Here is a 6,269-nt window from a genome sequence, read left to right on the forward strand (position 1 = left end):
AAAAAAGACAACAACCACACAACAAAAACCTCAACTCGTTATTAGCACAATGGCACCCAGATATAAAAATCACATTTTCCTGACAAGTCATAGCATTACACTGCTGTAACACCGAATTACCAAAGCCTTCTCATTGCAAAATTTAAGATGCAGCACAGAAGTCTGTCTCAGAATAGGAGTGTCAAAGCCAGATTGAATAAACATTCTATAATTTCCCCAATGAAGAGTATAACAATTATTCACACTTAGAACATCCCCATTTCTGTGCATATGGTTCTCCTTCGCTCTCTCCCTCCTTTAAAATTAGTAAGCAGTATTTTAAATTTGGGAATCAATTTCTACTATACAACAGTGAAAGTAACCATGTAAGAATAGACATTAGATAAAACTTATAAAGCCAACTACCAAGAGTTCTAAGATTGCCTGGCCTATTTGACAGCTGAAAAACAGCATGTTTTTCTGCTCGGTCTTCCCACAGAGAAGAGAGAGCAGTCAGCTGTCCTGCAGTACCCCTCCCTCTTATCAGCATATGCATAGGTCCATGCCAGACACTGTAGGAGCTGCCTCTTATCCAGCCAGTAAGTTACACAAGAGAAGATGTAAGAAGAAGATGGATGTATTGCAACGTAGCAAAACTACAGCATGTCTCACACATCTATCTTCCAGAAATTTACTGTCTCTGTTCTACACCTCAGTACCATTTCCTACTTTAATGAAAATGGCTCTATGTTGGCATACAAAAAGTCATCATAAAGGACTGGCAAAATTTTAAGAAGAAACAATTTACCCTCAAAGAGAAAATTTAGTCACAGATTCCCTTTACAGTTTATCAAGTGTGAGTGTTTAATCGGTTACTGGAGCGTTTTTAAAAACATGTTATTCCAGGTTGAAACAGTGTTAGAAATTTGAATAAAAATAGAATAAAAATAAAATTGCTACATAACATTCTTTATTGGTATGTTTAAAATGGCTCTTTTTTCCCCATTTTCAAACAGACCAAGAACAAAGAAATTTGTCCCTGTTTACTCATCAAAAGGGATAAGACCACTGTGACGCTTTAGTTCAATAAGGATATGAGCTAGTTATTTCAGTGCTGTTGTAAATCTAAAATTGACGTATTTTCATATGTATAAATTCTGACATCCTTAACCAATTTTTTTAAAAAAAAGCATTTAACCAAATTCCTTGTTTAATTTCTTCATCTCAAAACAGTGCAACTATATATTTGCAGTCACATCACTAGATAATAATTTGGCAATTGCCTACTCTAGCAAAAGATTAGATGCTGATTGCTATAAGAAAAAAAAAACAATAAGATCTAAACCAGTTAAAACTTCACTCACAGTAAACTAAAGTATTGCGAGAAGGACAAAAACACTCAAATCTGTCTTCATACTTCTTTCAAAAAAAATCCTTATTGCAAACTTTGGAAAGCAAAAATTAGAAAAGCACTACAAGTTCAGAAGTTTGTCCAAACATGACTTACCCAAACATGATCCAAAACAAGTTAACACTTGTTACAATATTTCTGACAGAGTCATTTCTTTACTGAAAGGGTTAAAATAACTTCACACACATTACCTCTCTGTACAAATGACATCCAGTTACTTCCACTAACAAATTTATAACACAGTATGCATTTTTCCAAACAATTTAAGCATTTATATTGAAATGATCTGAAGAAAAACAATCTTTCACCATAGTGTTTCTTCATCAGCAAGTCAATTAAATTGCGATTTAAACCTACCACAATAACCTGCTGGATTATAAAAAAGACTCACCACCTCAAGAAATTGTAATTTGCAATATCAAAACAGGAAATCTTCCTCTTCAGCTATCACTACATTATCTATTCCAATATCTGAACTAAGTACAAACCCTAATAAAATGTTGCAAACCTGTGGAACTTGTGTAGAACTGTCTCTACTTGCAATAGTTTTTTGTGCAGCCTGCCGTCACCTTCTAAGAAGTAGTTTCACTTTTCAGATTTCAATAATGCAGAAAAAGTAATACAGAAAGAGGCACCTTCAGTATTGATTGTAAAATGGAAATAAATAGCACAGATTAAGAGAAGACAAGACGTTTATGTGCACTGATCTTTATGTATATATACCAGCACACAGTTACTGGGCATATTTCCCAAAACTTGCAGCTGCATGATATTCTTTTGTGTATTTAAAATACATATTTTATTCACTGGTTGAACATAAAGGAGTGTAAGAAACAGAATACTGGAGACCTCCAGATTCTGTAGGACAACATCAGAGGATGGAGTGTTCTGTCCTTAAACAAGCATATTTCAAAAAAAAATACTGCAATGTACTTTGTACATACGGAACTCTTTGTCCTTGTTGCTGTTCCAGAGATTATAGCCTATCTATGCAAGTCGTTACACTCAGAAATACGTGCTTAATAACCGCAGGACAACAGCACCATCCAGTGGAACTGTGGGACAAAACACCACCAGTGATGGCAAAGGTATTCTATACTCACAGCATGGCATAAAAACAGATCTGTCCTCTCAGAATTATGAACTTTCTCAGAAAGTATTTTAGGTGAGAAAAACTACTAGCATTAGTTCATAATACAGAGACTACAGTTACAAATTCTATCCTTAATGTTGCTTATTCACTGGCTTGCTTCCGCACCACATACTACTAATAAATTCACATTGCTGTAAGATTATCTTTTCCAAAGATGTGCACTATAACTCCAGCAAGAAAATTGTATGGCCATAAACAAAACCTATATGAAATTCTGGTAGATTATATTTTTCAACTTAATTCACAAATGTTTATGTAAAGTTGCATAATGTGAAAAACGCAAGGCCAGGCACTGACACACTGCTGACAGTCACTTCCTGCATATAATGACAAGAACAGAAGTTCCTTCCTTTCATTACCATAAGTGCTCCATACAAGATGTTGACAGCTGAATTACTTCTGAAGAGTATGCAAACTACGGAACTTCAGAAATTGGAAATGAAAGCAGCAACCTTGGCATGCTGTGTTTCATACTCCCCTATACACTCTTAAAGTTTGTCATCATGAATTCAGACTGCGGATACAATGACTTCCCCAATAGCACCATTTTCTGCTAACACACAGCTAGATCTCTGTGCAAATACTGAGATGGGTAAAGTAGCATTAGAAAGCATGCATGTTCGGGAATCATATCAGCCTGCATCTCATGGGAACCATAGAATCATAGAATGGCCTGGGTTGAAAAGGACCACAATGATCATCCAGTTTCAACCCCCCTGCTATGTGCAGAATCGCCAACCACCAGACCAGGCTGCCCAGAGCCACATCCAGCCTGGCCCTGAATGCCTCCAGGGATGGGGCATCCACAGCCTCCTTGGGCAACCTGTTCAAATCTGTTACTAACTTGTTTTGGACTGGCCATCCAGACACATAATTTTTCAGCATGACTTCATTACAAAAATGTCAATTTAATGTCATCACTGAAATCTTTGGAATTACTAGCATTTCCAGAATAACCATTATTTTTCTCTTTACAGGTAAAAACACTGAAGACTGTCTGTATTGAATCTCTGCTGTTTTGTCACAGCAGCTGATGTTCCCAAATCCTCACAGCTGCTGACTGCAACTGTTCAATACAATGCAGAACCATTTGCTCTACTGCAGGAGTTCAGAACCACTGCCATCAGCAATACTAGGAAATGCTGGCAGGAGCCTCTCTCGATACTGAAGAAGTTATGAAGTGAATGCAGTATTCAAAGACCTTCTGAGTGTCCTCTGTATCTCAGTGGGAGAGGGAGGTGAAGGCAAGTAGGTGGGTGAGGGCAAAGCTGCTGTTTGAGTAACAGTCTGGGGCCTAATGACTCAAGGTAACAACATAATTGATTGGAGAATGCTAGATAGAATTAACGGTTTTAATATATGTTTAACTTTTACTTCCTGTTTCTGGCTACAGCACTGACTGACTTGCTTTCAATATGCGCCTATTTGCTCCATGGCATGCTCCTGCTCTTGCTGTACATCACATCTCAGGACTTGTTAATGGCTACACTCAGCATCTGCAATTTGCTGCGCTGTTCATCACTTTATTTTGTTTTGCCTGGGAAAGCCATGATAAAAGCACTGTGCTCAAGCATAACACAGTATTTGGGCTCTGCATTATTCCAGTTCCTTCAGAGATGTATGTGCACTAATGTGGCCTTATCACAGTTTCTAGCAGGAAATATCCAGCTGCTCTGGTGTGGGGTCCTCCACAGGCTATAGTGGGGACACACACTCCAGCATGGTTCTGGAGCCTTTCTACTCCTGTGACTTCATTACCTGATGACCATCATTTTTTGAGTTAGTCTGTAAGCACAAGGAATTGAGTCAGATATTTTTGCTTTGAACTGTAGTAAAGTTTCTGTGCATATTCACAAAATGTACCATTCCAAAAATTTAATGCTGACAGTAATCAACAAAAATGCGTACTGCATTCAGAAAGATATGAATTAGGGTTTTTTTTTCATACTTCATTCAAATATTTTGTAGCATGATGTGCTGGATAAACTGAAGATAACGAAGAGAGATTTTCTCAGCTGTGTTACTGGTTGATTGTTTGACAAGGATTCTCAAAGTCTGAAAAATATCAGTATATCCTAAATATCAGTATACTTCCTTCTCTCTATTGCTGAGCATTTGTGAACAAAATGACCTTCATAAAAGTGCACTTAAAAATATCCTTTACTACAATTCCAATTTATGCTTTTAGTCCTTTAGTTCACTAAAAGTCATGCTAGCTTAAAGTTTCATCCAAGTAAACAAGCCAACAGTAGATGTTTTTGAAGTGTAGCTCCATACTAGGGATACCTCTAACACACCCTGATGATTCCCTCTCACTGAAGATTACTGTACACACATAGCAAACATGCCAGTTTGTTGCATTCCTGGACCCAGTGCTGATGCATACAATGTCCACATTTACACAAATAGGAAAAACATTCAAAGCTACAGGCTGTTAAGGTCTCAGAGAATTGGATCCTACTCCCCAACACTGAAAGCTATCCTTGTTTCTACCTCCTTAATGGTCAGCAAACCTGCAATCAAAATATCTGCAGGTGCCAATCCTGTCAACATCACAACAGGATTCACGATCTTATTCTTCCAGGGTTCTGGTTTCTAAACTGGAAATATATTCCCATTTTGTGTAATAGGAAACCTTAAGCAAACAGTAAAGAGTGTGTAATAGTTAAAAAAAAAAAAAAGCAAATACAGAATACTGCACACACACTTCTGATAACACTAAATTGCTAGGACACAGATTATTTGGGAAACTTTGATGTCTTCAGTGCTTAAACATTACAGAATCTGCTTTGGTCACAGTAACGCATTACCTGGTAAATTAGTCTTCATTACATCAATGCCAACTTGAAGCTCAGGCTCAGCTGCAAGAACTGCATAATCTCCTTGGTGAGAGACATTGAAGTTGTAATTTGAACATACACCGAGTATATTGTTTGCCAGGAAAGGTTTTCCTTTTGATGTCCTTTGCAAGTGTATTTCATTCCAAGGTATGCACAGCTTTTCTGCAATTAATTTCCGCATCAGCAGGCGACCGGCCTATGAAATAAAATGAAATCAGACAGAACTATTGTGTGATGTGCAACATCATTGTAGCTGCTAAAACACCACCTGCCTAAAAAAGTACATTTTCATTATTGCCAAGCGAAAGTGAGCTTTTGTGACAGATCATTTAGGTTTTTCCCTTTATAAAAGCTGCTGCCAAGTAAATTTAGACAAAAACCAAAGGCTTTTCACTAGAGCTGGGTATGCAATATGCATATCACTATAGGGTCCACAGAAAGCAGACAGAGCCTTCAAGGCTGACATAAAATTGGTCCTTTTCTATCTTATTTACTTCAGATACTTTGCTGCACTGATGAATATATTATCCTTCTTACACAGCAAAACTCTCCAAAGCTTCTTTTATGAACAGTCATTCAGTGACTCAGGCACTACAAGAAACGCTGACCAGCTGAAAGCGCCGGGTAACTGCTTACAGACACGTCAGCAAAAAGCCTTTAATAGCGCATTGCTGCGTAGGATTTATATCCTGAACGGGTCACGCGGAAGTCTCAGAATGAAACAGCTTTATTCTCCTACACGCCGCCCTCACTCCCTCACACGTAACCTCACGGCTCAGCCGCTTCTGCCTCCTCCCTCACGTCACGCCGTAACGCCACCAGGACGCGCTCGCAGCCCGGACGGCCGTTACGCTGCAGCAGCGCAGACCCGAGGGTGCCGCTCAGC

The sequence above is a fragment of the Meleagris gallopavo genome, chromosome 1, assembly GCF_000146605.3.
Source record: "Meleagris gallopavo isolate NT-WF06-2002-E0010 breed Aviagen turkey brand Nicholas breeding stock chromosome 1, Turkey_5.1, whole genome shotgun sequence".
Classification (NCBI taxonomy): Eukaryota; Metazoa; Chordata; class Aves; order Galliformes; family Phasianidae; genus Meleagris; species Meleagris gallopavo.